Genomic DNA, 20,233 nt, shown 5'->3' on the forward strand with positions numbered 1-20,233 from the left:
CCATTACTGATTTGTTGTACGTTGCAGTGAAATTACAAAATTAAAATAATTATTTAATTAAAAGCAATTGATTTAAAACATAATCCGTCACTTTTTATTAATTTAGGAACTTTGCTCTAAAAGACTTGCCGCAATCGCGAACTTTAGACCGATTTTTAATAGGAACAGCGCGCTACCCACATTTTTTTTATAAACAAACAATTAAAAGATTAAATTACGTTTGCTGTCTTTCAAAACATCTTATTAGCATAGAGTTAAAATAGTGAGGCCTCCTTAGTTATGGGGTCATTATTATATAATATATAATTTTGTACCATACGGTTCGTCAGGACACTGATAATATCGTTCTTCACCAGAGTCGCAGCTAATATTTAAAAACGGTCTCTCCTCCTCATTGTCGTACTATTATCCCACGTATTTCCGCTACTGATATGTATGTATGTATGTATATACTTCAAGTCGCTTATCGCGTGATAACTAAATGTCAGATACATAAATATAGAATTGCTGTGACATTTAGTATGTGATGATGCCGAATGGAACACTACTCTGCCTCTCCATGTCCTCGTCTCATTTCATTGAAGTTTTATTAACGAACACCGTTTGTTTTTCTCTTAATTCCGTTCTCAGATCTTAAAATCTCCGTCTAGACCGAAACTTTCGCCATCACAACCCACAATGTCGCATTCCGCAGAGCACAGCTAATACACACAACAATAAATAATCGAAATGCATCAAACGGCGTCGAGGCGAGGCGCCGCGGCGCGGAAGCGCTATATTTAGCATGATCAGATTTGCATTCGACGTCAGATTTGCATAGGCTGAGACATGCGTTTCGCAACCTTTGGAAAGTGGCGCCCACCGCGATGGAAATCGCCTCGTAAATAAAATTGGTGTGACTCAATGTTTTGGTCAACTTCGCGGCGCCTTTTGAACGCTCTCTCACATCCTATACATACAGTATGATTAATGTCGGTGCTTCGGAACCAGTTCACTTTGTTGTATGATCAGGGAGGAGGAGGCATTGAACTTTATGCCGATGGCGGTCGTTAATTCCTATAATTATTGATTATTTATGTACGCTATCTGCTCATAAGTTGTGATTGGGTATTGGAGAACCGAGAAACAGTTAAATGGCGCTTGTTTTCTTTGAAGATCGCGAATCAATCAGAACCGATATATACAGGGCCGCCGAGAGCGAACCGGGCCTCATGACAAAAATGCCATTTTATGTATTTTTAACAACGTAATATAGTTATTGAATAAATATGTATGAGTTAACTAACCCTTTCTACGATACAAATAAATATAAAAATTTTCTGAAATCATATTTTATCCGAAATATTATAATTATGCATTAAAAACATATCTACTTATTAATGGTGTTTTTTGCGGTTCAGTGTTGCTATAAAGTGAATTTCCAGTCCAGATCAAAAGCAATAAAATCGTGCCATCGCGGTAAAAACGCTCGATTATCAAGCGTTTATAAAGAATTTTATAAAGTGAGAATCGTATAATGTACATCTAAACCAAAATTTGCCCAATAGAAGAGCGCAAAAAACAATTGTCACTTCTCAGAAGGGAAACATTCACGTCAAAAGCAATAAAATCGCAGTGGGAACGATCGTTACCGAGCAACAGTAATGGAAAACAAAAAAATACAACATTTTTGAGGAGGACAATCTTACACCGCTATTTCGCAAAGTGTACTTGTTACAATTTGATATAACGTGTCATGGAAAAACTGGATTTAAAAAGTTAAAGTAAAAAAAAAATACTTTTTAAATATTTTTTTCAGCTATTAAATTGGCTATTGATGTTACTCACAATGTGCTTCCAACAACTGTTTTTACCGAAAGATAAATATATTTTCTATAGGCACATTTATTCGGCTGCGACAATCACATACGATTTATTAATTCACAATCGGCAAATGGTTTTATTTTATCAGTTAATGGATGAGTTGCTCGTAAACTTCAGTTACAGCTTCATACACTATGCTAAGTTGTGAAAATTGTGCAACATCCAAAAAACAACGAAAATTGTCACGCTATATGGCCAATTAAAAACTGTTATTTTCTCCAGATAAATATCTGTTTACGTTTAAACAACAAATTTATTTTTAGCATATTAACCAGCATAATGATTAAGAGATCCTTGCATAATTTAAGATATAACAAATATTGCTTCATAAAAACATTTTGAACTTTATACTATTTGTTTACTAAATTCCACTGTAGATTATTTTACGTCATCGTCTTTCGATAATTTTATTTTATTAACTCAAAGTTCTAGTGTGAGGTTTGAAATTTATCATATTTAATCATAATTACATCTTGTACCTAGAATATTTTTAAGGGATCAAGAAAAATAATCAAAAAATTGAAAAAAAAACTATTACAAATTTAATATAAAAATTACAAATTTAATCTTCGTTTGTTTGTATCTCAATGAATATTTAATAAAGCGAACCTATTTTGGCGATTTTAGGACATCATATTTCATAAATAAGTGCAATTGAAAAACGTTCACTTAACCCTTAATTAGAAGTGATGATATGCTAAAAGGAATCCAAGAAAAGAAAGTTACAGAATTGTCCGTCAAGTAACGAGTATGATCAATTAAGATCAAATGCTTGGGACTTATATTTTATATTTGGCAGTAAAATACAATTTCAGATCAGAATAACACATGACCATTTGCAATAAATTTTGATGATAGGAAGTAACGAAAATCGAACCCAAATTTGATGAAATGTTATCAAAAAAAAATAAAAATGTTTATAAGTAAAGTTTAATTAATACAGACACATATTTTGAGAAATTTGCGATGGATGTATATATTCATAATATATTTAAATATATGCTATAATTGTAAAAGATACAAATAAATGTTAAAATTGTAAATTTTAGAGAAAATTAATTTTTTGAAGCTCACATAAATTTTGCTTTCTGGCACGTTGAGCATAAAATATTTACGATCCGGTCCTTTACAATAAAAGTTTGCCAGTCCCTGGCTTGAATGGATAATTCAGAATGTTGTTGTTTAATTAAAAATAAATAGTATTTTACCTAGTTATCGTTCTTTTCTTAATGTGTATATATGATATATATACTCCGATGGTACTGATTCTATTGTGATATTGCAATTGATTTTTATCAATGACAATGCTCATCGACTATAAAAACGTTTTGATTTTATTCAATTACTTTGTACAGCCGTAAAAACCATGCTGGCAAATGTGGCTAGTAAAAACGTTATCAACGATAAAGTATCAGGTCACGTAACATTATGATACTTTTGGCGCCACGCGTACGCGGAACCACACGTGATATAATGCGATAATGACTCACTGAAAAAACAGATTTGCATCGTTGCTGAAATAATCACTATCTAATAAATTTATTTTTTCTTACATTTCAGAAAAAAAGCTAATAGTATTATAGATAAATGGTATTACCACTGTGAATCAGTTTCAAATTTGGCACTCAAATGTATTTTATATATCTAGTGGCTAAGAATATTTTTTTCTTCTTCTAAATTTACTCTTGGTGGTTCTTACAATTGTCGAATAAGCCATTTTTATGAATACGAAATTAGGGAATTTATTAAATAAGGATTTGAAACATCTGTTTTTGTCATTTTCCTAATTTGTTTTTTAATATGTATTTTGTCATGAATTACCGTGCCTAGATGAAGCTCAGTAATGTCAGCAATTTTATGCTGATATATTGTGTGCTTTATTGAATTCTGTGGTTGTGAAGGTTTCGATAAAGTTTTTAATGAAATTCAGCGGCTTTTTTCAGCTTTTTTGCTTAAAGTTTATTAAAGAAAATTGGAATCATTTAATTTAACTCACAATAGCTATAGGTTGCAAGTTTATTTACAAGCATTAAAATAATTGACACCGCTAAGACCTAGCTGTAATATAGGAGAAGATCGATATTATCAGTGTCCTGACGGATCGTATGGTACGGAATGTTATATGATAAATAGTTATATGATAAAGAAACAAGTAGGTGTCACCTCATCTTAAAATAACTATGCAGCGCTCAAATTCATATTTTAAAATATATTTTATTTAATAAGTTATTAAGCTAGATAAATGCAAAAATTAAAAATTTTTCTACGTAATCTCCAGGTTCATTGTAAGTTTGCCAATGTTTAGAAGGCGCATAGATACCATTAAAAATATCATTTGGCCGAGTAGCCACAAGGATTTCGATATATTTGTTATTCGAATATATGTAAAAAACAATAAAAAGTGGCAAGACAAGAAACATTAGAGAATTCAGTGCTTGAAACTACAAATCAGTACGAAGTTTTATTTTTATTATTCCTGCTGTTCAGAATAATTACACATTTAAAACGAATAATCATTATTCGTATTGATGTAAAAGAGAAAAAAAACCAATACCAGGCAGTATAAAAGTCCACAGCTACACACTAATAACTCTGAAATATGAGTAATTTTTAAAATTTCGGCAGTGACAAAGTGTTTTTTCTTAAATATTTATCGGCTTTTATAATAGTTGTTCGGTCTATGGCTGTTATAAATAACATTAATTTCGCTAAAACAAAAAGGACACAATTAGTATATAGACAATGCAGCAAAAATGACAAAGGATAAGAAATGATACAAAACTATGTATTTAGAAATTCAAAATTTCAAAATATTTTGGTACGAAAATGAACAAATAGTTAAAAAACGGGCAAATATATTCAGTATTGGAATATTAAAATGATTAAAATATTTAGATTAGAGTCTCTAGTAGGCATTCGTGCACCGCCTGTTGCACCTCTTCGTTAGACCTGAACCTATTTCCTCTCATCGCCTTTTTGAGCGGACTAAAAATTGAGAAAATCACTGGGAAACGAAATCTGGTGAGTATGGTACACTTCGATGGATGAAACCGTAGGATGAGCATTGTAACCTAACATTATTTATTTATTTAAGAGAAGTGCTTAACCAAAAGGAAAATAACTGTTTTGGATCTTCCGAATTCTCATTTTTAAACTATAAGTAGTGGAATGATTATAAGGTTTTGAATCGGTTTTCATAAATTTGTCACTCAAATGCTAGAAAGTAGTTGCAACGTTAAAAGCAACTATTATAGAATCTTAGGTGTAAAAAGAAATGGATAAAGGAATCTAGGGGAATGTCAATAAGTCTCCTTAAAAGCTGTTAATAAAGCTGACATGCAAATATTGAGATTATTTATGTGTCATCGTTTAAAAATGTAAATGCTTAAGCGATTTATGATTACATGTAAGTTAAACATATTTTTTAATGTTTGTTCAAGAAGTTATTATTGCCAGTTTCAAAGCTGTACGACTCAATACATCAAAAGAAGCTCATCGCGATTAACACAAGCGAAAATAGTACATAATCACATGCAGAAATGTTTGCCAACGGATTGTGCCCGCTTTCCGTGAAATTTCTTCAGATTGAGCAACTAACAATTGCCTCGGCTTCCTTTGTGAGTTGCGTTTCCTGCGTCTGAAGTTTATTTACAAAACAAAAGCTTCCGTTACACGGAAAAACGTTGTCGACGCCGACTTCCGCTGGAAAATCTAAAGAATGCCAACTACGACCGGTTTTTCTTGTTTAATGAAGCGTCTTTTGTTTGACTATTATGCACACACGTCTGATCAAACGCTGTGTCTTTTTTGATAATAAAAACAAATATATTTAACGTTTCTATTTTTCGATTTATTTAGTATTTGGTTCATGCTCTAACGAGCGCGATAACTCATGCTTGATGGAAGTGCACGTCGTTTCCCAAGACAACAAAGGAGGACAGCCAATAAAGAGGCGCCAAGGCGTTCCAAAAGTCCAGCACCGTGACGAGGAAGTCAAGAGCGTTTCACTACAAGTTAAACGCCCATTGTGCACCTGATTTATAAAAAAAAGTTGAACTTCCTGACATAATTAGAGCTAACAAAGCAGGAGTGCTTCCTTAAAGTTGCGTTTATTACTTACTATCTGTGTCACCCAGAAGCGCTCGGGGCAAACTTAGAATGCCTGATATCAACAATTTGAACTACTCGCTCATTATAAATTTAGCAATTTAATATATGCGTGGCTGAATAATTTTTTAATCACTTTTATATTATTTTATACGTGCCATTAAGTCCAGTATTTCATCCATTTGGATATTCGCTCGTACTTCATAAGGTCGTCTTTCATCGAATTTAGATAAAATAAATATGAATCCAATATCCATTTCTTCCCTAAAAAATATGTATGAAATGCTTCACTGAATTGTTGTAAATGTATTGCAACTTCAGGTGTAACTGTGATTCACTAGTTTTTCAGAACGATTGAATTAAGCAAGGTGAGGGCTTATTGAAATTTTTAAATAAATGAAGAATTTTTTTATCAGCTGTTATTATGCTTTTAACTAATCCTTACATTTATGTGTTTAATTTAATCAGACAGCTGAAGATATCTACTAAGTAAGCTATTAAAAGTACTGCATCTTGTTTTAGGGGCTTTAAATAAATCACAGTTTTGGTTAGTAAGTAAATGTTTAAGAAAACATATCTTTCCTAAATTTTGGAAAGCGCCAAGAAGTCCAAGCAAAGAAAATTATGATCTTTTGCCACCGAGATTACATTAGAGATTGTGAAAATTATTTTATCAGTGATCCTTGAACGTTTTGAAAATTCATATTCAGCTTCCGATTGCAATGGAGACAATATGATTGTCCGCTTTAGCCATAAACGAATTTGATGTTTAAGCAGTGGCGTAGCTATGGGGGGGGGGGGGGGGTGGGCCGCCCCGGGCGGCATTTGCTTGGGGGTGGCATATTCGCGATGGGTGTGGTTCTTAACCCTGAATGCACTAAAACATATATAAATCGACGAACAAGAGCTTAATATTAACCAATTTATTATTTTAAGAAATACTGATTTTTTTCCCTAAAAAAAAATGTATTAGGGGGGGGGGCGGCAATATTAAGGATCGCCCTGGGCGGCACATACCTTAGCTACGCCACTGCGTTTAAGACATGATGCACAGTTTGAGAAGCTGAAATCGAGTAGTTCCACAGGGCCGGATTTTTTAGTAACTTTATATTGAAGGGTTGTCAGGTTCATCGCCTTGTTTCCCTTCAATTTATTTTCAATTTGTCGCTTAAAACTTTAGTGCTTCATAATATTTGCATACATTTTGAAACTCTTTAGGAGATTTTAATACCAAGAACACAGACTGGGGATCAAGAGTAACTACTACTAAATGCAATAAGGGAATTAAAATGTGATTTTCATACAACTGGTAAACCAACCTATTGGTCCACTGATCCTAAAAAATACCAGACTTCCTTGACTTCTTTATTTCCAGAAAGGTGGCAAACAGCAACCTAGATATAGATTCTGATCATTCAGTAGTGATTTTGACTTTTACTGAAGGAATAACTAAGAGAGAAATTAGACCAACTCTTACCAACAAAACGATAGATTAGGAAAGCTGCCGATTAGAACTGAAAAACAACATTTAGCTGGATGTACAATTAAAAACAAAACAACAACTCGAGGTAGAAGCTCAATACTATTTTAAGGACAAACAAAAAGCAGCTTAGAACATTAAGGAACTCACACATAATGACATCAAATCAAAGACCTAAATGATAAAAATATTCTATTGCAACTAAAGAAAGATTCAATTAATAATTACCTAAATAATTTAACAACAGATAAAGATAAAGAATATTCTTTATGGAAAAGACTGGACGAGAAATAATAAGCAAAAGGCCAACGCTTTTGCTAATCATCTTGAAGAAGTCTTCAAACCCAATAAATTTTAAATACAGGACAACGACACAGAAAGTGAAATAGAAAACCAAGAAAATATGTAGCACCAGCAGAAATACTTTGGTTTTTCAAACGGCTTTGTTAGCTTTTTTCAACTAACATCACCGACTATTATGGAGTACCACAGGGATTCAATCTGGGTCTTTTGATTTTTTGCTCTTTATTAACGACATATATGTGTCAATTAATAACTCGGAATATTTATTATATGCTGATGACCTAAAAATGTTTCAGAGTATTCGCACAAATTCTGGAATCACTGTGGAGGTGTTTGTTCGTTATTTGCTACATTGCTAAATTTGCGATAAAGCATCGAGGATGCTCGGCTTCATAATGTCCCTTCACGTTCTGTATGATACGTTAGTTCGTAGCGTCCTTGAATTTGGCTTCTTTTGGTGATATTCGAGTGTAGCAAAAGTACTTTTTATTGTCGTTTTTTCGACATAGCGAATGTTACTACAATTAATAAAATAATAATCAGAAATCACGTATAAAAATTGACATGGAATCGTTCAATTTTTAATATCAAAATTTTGTTAGATTTTTACGATGCAATAAACATCGAATATTAATATTTGCAGTCGCATTGTTTTATGGGAAAAACATGCAGTTGCCGCAGCTCATAAATTATTAAAGACTATCATAAAATACAATAATATTTTATCGACATGTATAAGGCACGTATCCTTTTGTCTCTGCGGTTTCTTTAAAAGTGACCGCTCAGCCACTTCTCGGAAGATATGTCATAAAATTTTTATTAATAACCCTCTGTTTGACTTTTGGCGTCTGCTTTGCATGTCAAAACAATTTTATTGATACAATTATGTCTCGATAAAGACCCGCGAGCATTTGTATTGGTTTTAGAAACACAGCCGATTGGTAAGCACTGAATACTCGGAATTCGTAAATATATTATAATAATTTTTAAGATGACTGTGCGTGCTGTGGATAAGTGCAATGCCTTTATTGATGACATCACCTCTGATATCCTCGTTTTGCGTATCCTTGCAACAGCAATGTATGTATGTATATCATATGAGATTATGGCGCCTACTTTTAAAAGCGATCCAGCGACAGTGAAACTGTGCAGCTCGCTTTTTTTAACTTTTAAACGGTACTAGGTTACTACTGTCAATTTTAGAGCAGCAAGTTTTTTTCTAATTGTTCACAAAAACAATTTCACTCGTAGTAGCTTTATTTACAATAGAATAAATTTTCGAATTGTTCACAAAAACTTTACAATAAGTAACAATTTCACTAGAAGTAACTTTATTTACAAGAATTGCTTTACTAGAACTAGTTTCAGTGTGTTGATATAAATCGTAAATCATAACCACAGCTTAAAAAGCTACCTTAATATCATTAAACGTCCATTTATATAAAATTCATTAATTTTTATAGACTAGCACAAAAATAAATTAGATTGTTCATAGTGAAAGCAATAATACAATGAAATATTACACTTCATTATAATTACTTACCACCTATGATTTCACTTTATTATGTTAATGTGCACGATATTTCAAAGATAATGGAAAAACATCAAGGTATAATATTAATTAAACCAAGAAAAGTATTACGTTGTCCTGCGACAAAAAAGAGAAGCAAAGGCAGTAAATTTGTCAAGGGTCTGACGTTAAGTAGCCCTTCGGAGGATCGCTTAAGGGCCACCTGTGGGACCCGAGACCTCAAGGAAGAACTGGTTGGTCTCTGGGACCTCTTTTATTTGCACGGCAGATATAAGATAGTCGGGGAATAATTTAAATCGAATCGAACCGCGATACACGCAACGGGACAGAGCGGGGAAATCGTTATATTGAAATCTTTGTTGAACGTCCACAGGTGCTTAAGTGAATTTTTCGACGAAACAGTAATATGATTATTTTTATTGGACATGGCGTGTTTTGATGTGCGCTCCGTGTTAAATATAAATTTTCGCCAGATTTATTAAACAGGCGTTGCATAATGGCGCAGTGGCGCCAAAATGACCTCATAAAATAGACTCGGTCTATCCGCGGCTTGTTAACTATCAAAAACTACAACTTGCGCTCGTGACAGTGACTCAAAACTGAGGTCGATGTCGGTTCATCGTTTTCATTTCGTAATTAATTGGTCTCGAATTCCGACGAGGCATAACATGTAGTACTGAGGATGAGAAAAAATATGTTTATATGCTGTGTCTATAATTTGTATGAATAAAATATTGCATACATGATACTGCTAATGGTTTAGCTATAAGAAATATGTTGATTAAGATTTTTATAATCATATTTTACTTCAATAGATTTCGCTAGGTATAGAGGCAAAAACGTGATACTCATTACAAATCGAATCTATTTAATCTATACGGCGAACACTTTTCAATACTGTCATTGGCGATGCAACTCAATCTGAATATACTATATGCCGATTATGCATTCTTGTCTCGATTAGTGTTTTTGTTATTTGGCAACGGCTAGACTAGCAGACGTGACCTTATTCGCTAGCAAAATGGAAACTGCTCAAGATCTGCGAAATTGACCTATCAACATACAAGTATTTTTATTCTTATATATAGATATTACAAGTATCATATCAACTAGAAAATGATATTTTGCTAAAATTCTGACAGAGAATATCATTTGACATCGGCGAGTATGTTAAAAAGATGATTCACGGGCGGTCGCTCTTCGATATATTTTTGTTTTAGCGCTACATTAACATAATATCATTAAATATGCGTATTATTAATACAAAAAATATATTATAAAATAAAATATATAAAAGATGTTAATGTTTATACATGAAACGTCTATAAGTTTTAAATCATAACAAGTGTATGAAAAACGATTTAGACATTTATTGTATCATTAAAATGTATCAAATATCTTGTTTGTATAATAAATTATAATATAATGCGTCCATTAGAAACAGTGTGGTCTGTGCTTTAAAAACATGCTCGTAAAATATTTGGAATTTTATAGATATGGAATTGTGAATCAAATTTGCTACTATTTAGAAAATCAAGATTGAATCGAAAGCATCTCAAGCCCAGATGTCAATGACTAATGTTATTCGTCAAGTGTCTACCGAAAAATTTGCATAGAATTCGAAGAATTTATCGAAGAATATGTCCATTGTCCATTGATGGCCCTTATGGCCCATCAACGACGCAAGTCCTGGTCCGAGTCCCGACAGCGGAACACGGCTGCTGCATGCCGATGAGACCTCGGCTTTATGTTGCAAGTCAAGGTGCATTTTGTGACTTTGCATCCCAATACATTGTTGACGCATCATTTAAATTATTCTGTAAATATATGTATATAAAAAATCTATTAATACATCTCTCATAGGACGGAATTTGGAGGGGGCGGGTGGGAGCATTTGTTCAGCATAATGCATGTCATTTAATGAAATACTATGAATATTATTTTAAGCAAAATAAATTCTAGTAAAATTATATAATTCTAACTTTTCCATATGTAATAATATATTTACATACTTATAATTATTTATTTACATGCGATATATAAATGTTACAGTGAATGTGTATTTTTCAGTGAAGTTATATTTTCACTAGTAAAGTTCAAATACATTTTCACCAGTAGATACATATTTCTACTATTGAAAATATAATTTCACTAATAAGCGGTAGTGAAATTATATGCTGCTCTATAAAACTCTATTTGACAGTTTCTAAACGTCCATTTTCTGTTCAAACCCAAACCTAACCAAATGAAAATTCTAAAACTAATTATAGTTTTAGAACTTTCATTAGGTGAAGTCCAAAATACAAACTAAGCCAACTCATTTCTCATGGTTTGTCTAAACTTGTTTTAAAAATATGACAGCTATCCTTACCAATATTACTATGAACTTATGATATGAGAGTATTGGTTAGAGTATATTCAAACCAAATTTTAGTCAATAGGAGGGCGTAACACAATTATCACTTCTCAGAAGTGAAAAATTCACGTCAAAAGCAATAAAATCGTGTTTGCGCCATTGCAGTGGGAACGCTCGGAAATGAGCGTTCCCACTGCGACTGCTTGCGATGAATTAAATCAATAAATAAATTTGAGCTAATCAGTGAATTATCTAAAATATCACTTTACTAATTTATTATACATATTTACTATAACGAAGTCTAAAATATTTTCCACGAAGAAGAAGAGTATTCATTTTATGCGATGATAAACAATGCACGCCTCAATTATTCTCCAAAGGATGTCGAAAAACATTTTAAGCGAAACGTAGAGAAGAAATCCCCAAATGAATGTTGAGAAAAAATCGTAAATATAAAACTAATTGCTAAAATATAATTAAAATAATACCATAAACAGTACATAATATAGCTTTTGAAAAACAAACAATTTAAAGAAACTATATTTTGAAAAGACACTCCTTAATATGTAGTAACTGAGCTCACTATTATTTTGTAATCTTTATTTATATAATATTGTATATTAAAAAATATTGATATGAGAATTTGAACTATGGTAACCCTGTAGAATGCACACATCAACACTATCAACAAGAACTGAATAATGCATGCGAATAATGACTATTTCGCGAATAATAGTCGTCGGTTAATGGCCTACCGTTACGACCTTTCAAAATAATAATTAATAACGTTGTTTGCATGATAATTAATATGGACGTGTATGAATATTTATATTTCAATATTATACTTATATAAATGTCTGTATAATATATTTTAAAAATAAAAAAAGTTTTAATTTTAAATCCAACAGCGACGAAAACACATTTTGACATATTTCATAGTTTAATTTTTGAAAGATGAACGCCTTTCGTATTTGACGTTTGGAGTGTTGCCAGCGTTGAAAAAAAATCGCACGCTCAATGGGAATTTTAAATACGCAATTTATTACGCTGACTTATAAATCAAATCGATGCGGCGCTGTTATTGAAATATTATTATATATTGTGCATAGTAATATTGTGCCAATTAAAATTAAGAAATATTATAGCTAGGGGATAGGGTGGGGGTTAACTTATATATTCTGTTGATATATCTGTGCGTAATATTTTCAATATGGTGGTCAGAGGGCATGCGTGTCATTTAATATCAATAAATCATGGTTACCCTGCAGGTGAAGCCACGATTCGTCGAAGTCTCATGCACGGATAACATGTCGACAAGCTTTAGAGATCGGACCAGATAACATCGATGATACAATATCCCACGGGGGGATGGGCTCTTCGGACAACTCCTACCGAATGTACACACTCGTAAATCTCCCCTCATATAATACGAGATTCGATCAGATTTAGATACGCTCGGTCAGATTGATCGATCACGTTGCCGATTTGAAACGGGACACGTACAGCGGTTTTGTACACGAGTACACATGCGAAAAAATAAATAATATTACGTGATCGAATCGGAATTGAATGGACGTGATCAACGTTTTTTTCAACATTTACTCCTAATCGAAAATCTTCGGCGCATAGTGGAAGATCGAAATGTCTATTATCATGGAAATTGTATATGTGCGGTTAATTTGTTATCGACGCGTGGAAAATTAGGATTGAATCGTTTATGGCGATTTATTATGGTCGCCGGTCAAGGTAGCAAATGCTATTTTTGATATGTTTAAAAAACGCAAAAATTTAATCACTTCCCTCGATTTTATATTGCTGTCAAAATATCGTAAATAAATCTGTTCGAACTGCATTAGCTCGGTGTTTTAATCATCTCCTAGCGGTTCCCCACAATGGTTACCTTTGTGTGATAAAATATTATAATAGTGGCCTAAAATACTAGACATGGACATCGTCATAACTTAACGAAAATCTACCGACTATCTATAAAACGATGTCCCACATTCGAACGCGTGAATCGTTTGTAAGTTAGGAGTCAACAGGTTAATATGCTTTATTATAAAGTGCTAGTTCAGGTTCTGTTTTCTCAGATAAATTCATTTTATATACATGTTTATTTTAACATATGAACTATGCTTCCTAAAAATAAATTTAATAACACAAAATTCCGCGAAGTGCGAGATTTTAAGCGTAACAAGCAAAACAATATACTTGTAATACTTGTTTTTGAGGTTATTTATCTGCTTTTCGACTGAAGCGAAACAAGCGATTTGGCCATTTTTATGGCCGACAAACTAGAGATGTAGACCTTTCCGGTCATTTATATTTAATCGCTATATATATGAAAAACTTTTTCTACAATTTTACAACCATATTTGACTTAAATATTTGTATAATTATCTATGCCTCACAATACAATAATACAATAAAAAACAAATATTAATTTGACGTATGCATTTGACAGTTCGCGTCAGACGACGCCATTTTATTTGTAACTCAATGCTACCAACATAAGATTTGCGGTAGATAACCGTTTAAAATCAGCAAAAGCGATTTAGATCCAATTTCAGAATTGCGTTCATCGAAAGTAAGTGATTGGCCTTAAGCGCGCGGCCATTACCACCAGCGCAGGCGAAAGGGCCCATCTCCCCGTAAAACGCCGCCGTGTCTATCGTCTTTTAAAATATAGAATCTACATCAGGATAATTACTCGGTCGTGAGTCTCGTTTCCCCCCCGCGCGCCCTCTACAGCCCGCGGCCAGAGGTCTAATTACAGAGCGGCCCGTTGCCGGTTTCCTCTCATGCTCGGCCTCGTCCACTCTACTACTTTTGTTTGTTGAGGCTCCCTAACAAACACAAATAAAAAAATACATACAAGAGTCCGTCCCCGTGTATCCACGCACGACCAAATTACGACTCCCCCCGTGTCTTGTTTGTTTAAAAACTTCAACCTTTATTTATTGCGTTTTATTGGCGACTGTGAAATGGGATCCAGCAAATGCATAATTCAACGACGTCGGTATTGTAGTACCGACGTGATCAAATTCAATAACGCATTGTTATAAATTATGCTTTTTAATGAAGCTTTAAACTCATTGTTGTATGAAATTAATGGTCGTGGACGGCGCTGTTATGACTGTCCAGCTTAAGAATAAAACTAATGGGCCGATGCGATGCGCACGCGCGCATGATTTGATTCCGGTGATTGGACGCTTTATTTTGAAACACCTCATATTACAAATTTGTGTATACAAACACAGGGACGGATTTAATTAGTATCCTTAGATAAAAGCTGTTTAGGTAAGCTTTTAATTACATAGGAAGCTGTTAGATAGTATCAAGAGATATAACTTAAACATTTAAAATATAAAACCTATACGTTCTATATTTAATGCTATGATAGTGACATTTAGTTTTATGATTACTTTTAGTACCTTTACAATAATTAGGTATTTATATTTATTAGCATACATAGGGAACAGATAAACAGCTGGGAGTAGTCAAAAGCTTATTTATAAACCTACGCTGTGTTTTCAGGGTCATAGCATTCAGTAAACACGTACCTTTGGACCAGTGCATATTTCAAGCATGACGATTTTATTGTGACCACTCAACGGCTGTCTCGCCGCCAGTTCAATATCAACATTAAAATTATAAGCGCAAAGTGTTCAATCACGATTTCATAACACACGGTTAAATATACAGGATGATCCAATTAAAATTTTCTATGTTGACAACACTGTAAATTAGACAGCTGTCAATAATCACACGTGTTCAAAGTGTCAAATGTTAGTTTTCAAAAACAAATTTGTTTTTAATTTGTTCGAAGTAAAATTGTTCAATTGTTCTAAAGAAATAACAATAACAAGAATATGGTAAATTTCATCGACTTACTGAACGAACAGTTCGCAACGTAGTTAAAAAATTGAAAATACTGTTGGATATAGGGTAAGGCCTGTGTATCATCGTTGCGCTGTAAGAGAAAATGTGGCCGAAGATCCGGAATTGTTGAATCGTCGGCATTCGCAACTTTTGGGCTTTTCCTATGGCTCTTTTTGGCACATTTTAGGTCTGGATTTTCAACTAAGCCCGTATAAAATTCAGATACCACAAGAACTGAAGTTCTAAGAATATGGAAGTTGATGCTGATTTTTCTAAAAAAAATTCTTCTCTGACGCGGCACATTTTTACCTCTCTATATATGATTATAAGCAAAATTGCTGTATATGTGACGAAAAAATATTCATATGATTCATGAGAAACCATTACATGCCCAAAAAGTGTTTGGTACATATTGTGGTGGGGTAGCGTCACTGAGCCTTCGGAGGTCGGACTGTAACAATCAACGTTGAATGCCGTAGGCGCATGATAACCGATTATTTTTGGCACGAAATCAAAGACATTGCCGTGGAAGACACATGGTTCCAACAAGATGACAAAACTTGCCACATATTGGGTGCAACCTTGGATGTTTTACGTGAAAAGTCTCCAGGTCGCATTATTTCCCATTTTGTTGATGTCAACTGGCCACCAAGATCAAGCGATTTAACGCCATTGGATTTTTGGTATATAGTTACGCTATGAGTCGTGTTTACGCTTACAACCCCGAAACGTTGGGGCCTCAAAAAACCAACATCTGCTAAGTCGAGATACCACTCGAAATATACGAAAAAGTCATCGAATATTACATCGAAAGTAATGCCTAGGAGTGGCCATTTAACACTTTCCATGATAGTCAGCTAAAAATACACTTGCCCACGAAGGCACGACGTTTTAAATACTTAAAACCAAACAGCAATGCATAATATCTGTTAATGGAATGAAAAATAGAAGAAAAAATATTAATAGAAATAGCGACTTACTAAATCTCGCTCGTAGCTATATTGTTCCTAAAAAATATGTGTTTTTTGTGGGCTTGCATAATCGATGACCTATCATGCAAAAACAATTGATCATTATGCATGCCAAAATTCAGACACGTTTGTTTTTATCTATTACCACCATATTCGAGTGTGCTTATATGTAATGTATTCTAATTTATGCACCTCCATCGAGGATCATGTTACAAATATAGCATAATTATTTTTGGCCTTGATCGACACCAGCATAATCAAAAGCTAATAATAACCCTTTGAATGTCAATATCGTTAATCGATATTTTTTATTAATAATCTAGCTCGGAAGCTTCGAGCTCTCGAAATACTTACGTATATTATGAGGTGTATGTAATTTTTTTGCATAGTTATCTCCCTTCACTTCACGAGCTGACCTCATCGAGCACGAAACTCGTAAAAATCACACGGCTCGTTATTATAATTTTTATAGCTAGAAATGGGTGCATTAATGTAATTGCGCTCAGATTACTGAAATTGCCCATGGGATAATGATTCGTGAGGACCGGTCCAACGATGGGCGGTCAAAAGGTTCTATCCATCACTAGTTTTAATGAGGACGCCTATCTAGGACCTTTGAGAACAAGACCGCCGCTGTCTATGGATAAAAATATCAAATGATACACTTTGTGCGGAATGCACATAGTCACGAATCGCATTTTAGAGCAGCTTGTGACTGTGGCAATTATTCTTGCTATTCGATCATCGAGCAGGGGTTTTCAAGTGCGATCGAACTATTTACTGTCTTCTCGTGAGTGGGTTTGAAACATAATCCAAAGATTAGGACTGAGATTACGTTTTACGCCTCACGTACGCACGCGTTTGTGAATATTTACATTTTTATTTGATTTTATCCATTTATTAAATTTAAAATTAAAATTATTTTAATTTTAATGATACTTAAGAGTTTCACGCTGTGAGCGGTTGTAAGATCTATAGAAATTTAGTGATTTCTAATCAATATAAATAAAAATAAATTTGCATTTTATGTTCAAATGAATTTTAAAATAAACGTAGCGAAAGCAAGAAAGTAAATTTATTTATTGAAATTAAATTAGAAATATCATGATTTAAACGGTGACCAATGCGGCCCGATGATCAAGAATAATACATAGTATATAAAAATAAGAAAATGTAAGCAATTGTCGGGTTGAGACCATAGTGATATTTAATTAAATGTAATATATATAGTTGACACAAAAATTACACAGGCCTGCAAAAAAATATTTTTGAAAATTGTTTTAGTTTTGTTAAATGACTTTTATGCAATTTTTAATACTGTTTTTAAAAATGTCATCATAAGGCTATTTCACAAAAAAATTATAAAAATGACATGAAATGCAATTTTAAGATATTCGTGTTTTATTGTTGCTACATAATATATACCAAAAATACACAAATATGAAAACTAATATCATTATAAAAATTTCCAATACATAAAAAACCGACGCGAAGATACGACCCGAGACTTCCGAACAAGAGGAACTGCCTCCTGACACTCGGTGCAGAAAGCTATACGAACGCTGTGGATATTCCACGGACATCATCCCTGCGCCAGCTTCACTACCGCTTGGAGAAAACGTCTCGCCATTAATCATCCGTCACACATATGTATGTAAATATTATAATAAAAATTCTAGCTAGATTCCACACTGAGTCTCATAGGGTTCTCAAATCCTAAAATGCCTTCCTTCAACTTTGCTTCTGACAAACTAGGGAATAGGTCACAGAGATACTTAAAATGCGTATAAAACAATTTAACTGTACTTTTGATTCCACTAAATGAAAAAAATAGAAGCAATTGGGAAAAAACTATGCGTGATCGATTTTTTTGTAGTAATCAGCATCTGAAAAACTATACAAAGACAACTTTTACATTGCTGGCCTGTGTTATCTAATATTTATATCAGTATTGTATCAGACTCATTACATGACATACACGTGTAACACATTAATACAATTATATGTTATTATCATCATATGTACATTATGTTTTTACTATAAATGTGGAGTAATTAATTGAATAAAAAATAGATCAAACACTAGATCATACAGTCGTATTATTCACGAAGCTTCCTTTGTCCGTTACATTAAATAGATCAATGCGCGATTTCAGCGTATTAAGAAGCAGGATGGCGACAGTCACAGGTGAGTCGGCTAATGCGAACATCCTGACTCTAACAAGGACGTGATCGTGACTCTCAAAGACTTGTGGAACCGAAAGTAAATTAAAAAGCCGTGATAGTTTTTAGATTGTCAACAGCGCTCTTCAGTAGTTTGTAAAAACGCTTAGCGACATACAACTTTCCGCGAGGATTTAGCGAATCGTATCCCAACGCTTCTAAAAAAGACGCTGGGATGCAAGAACGGATAATAACAAAATATCCTCATATATAGGTATGCCAAGAAGCTGTTCTGATTTTCTTCGACTAAGAGGGAATACTTGCTTATTTGAGATCCATATTCAAGAATGCTGCGAATTAAAGTATCAGAGAGGACACGAATAACTGACGGATCGTCAAAGTAAAACACGTTCCTCATAACAAATTCAAGCACTTTTTTACAGACGTCGTTTTGCACGTAGAAAGAATCTCCACTTGCTCTCAAAAGTGATTCGAGATCGTTGAAATATTTTGATGATAATTGAGAACGAGAAAATTACATAATATGGTATTGTTTAAGACTAAAGAGCAGATGATTAACGAAAGCCCATTTTCTCAGAGAATCTAAATCATTCTGTAGACAGAAAGTGTCAAGAACAGATCGAATGCATTTAAGTAATTTTAAAACACGCATTTGTGGCTGCAGAGGGTTCAGGCTGGATCCTTGAGGAACACCCGAAATGGTGACATATTTTTTTGACAATCAGCCGCCATAGTTTACCATCGCTAAAATACCTCAGGAATAATTGAGAAAGATCATCTGAGCAACCAAGGTCCGACAATTTATTCACTAATAACTCAAGACAAACTTTGTCAAAAGCTTATTCAAAATCAATATATACGACGCGACATTTACTTGATTGATACTCTTGCGTCTAGAGATTTTGTCACTGTTTTGATGAAAGATTTTATTATTCAAATTTATTTTATTTTTGTATCACATAAGCATTAATTGATTTTAGTTAATACAACTCAATAATAATCATCGCTGATTATAAAGGTAAATATTATATTGATTTAAATGATATATTTCGAGATTTTAAATGCGAACCAAATCGCTGATAATTTAGATTCGATCAACGATCTTTCGTTGTTACAACAACAATGCCTATTACAACTGATTTATTGTGCTGTAAACCCAAAACAAACATTCTATCAATTTAGTTCTATAATTTATACGTTACTAATTTATTCAGTCAGTCATGTAATATTATTATGCACATACTATATGTGTCTTTTAAGGATCGTCACTTTGCAATACAATAACTAGGTGTGGATAAAGCGATTTTGCATAACAAAACGACGCCTGTATAAAAGGGCACCGATCACGAAGGAACTCATACCAAGTATTCATTATCCTGACCCTGATTGGAATTCTTGGATGGTAGTTAGCTGAGAAGTTGTAGCTGTACGTGGTAGTATTCATAATTCGTTGTAATAAAACCGCAAGTAAGCACAGGTAGTATCGGAAGACTGTCTCGCCGATACGGGATCGTCAACCTTTTCAACGAAATTCCTCTACTGTTTCGGTTTTCCCAA

Source organism: Plectrocnemia conspersa, unplaced genomic scaffold (genome assembly GCF_051122295.1).
Source record: "Plectrocnemia conspersa isolate PC_06_02 unplaced genomic scaffold, ASM5112229v1 ptg000002l, whole genome shotgun sequence".
Lineage (NCBI taxonomy): Eukaryota > Metazoa > Arthropoda > Insecta > Trichoptera > Polycentropodidae > Plectrocnemia > Plectrocnemia conspersa.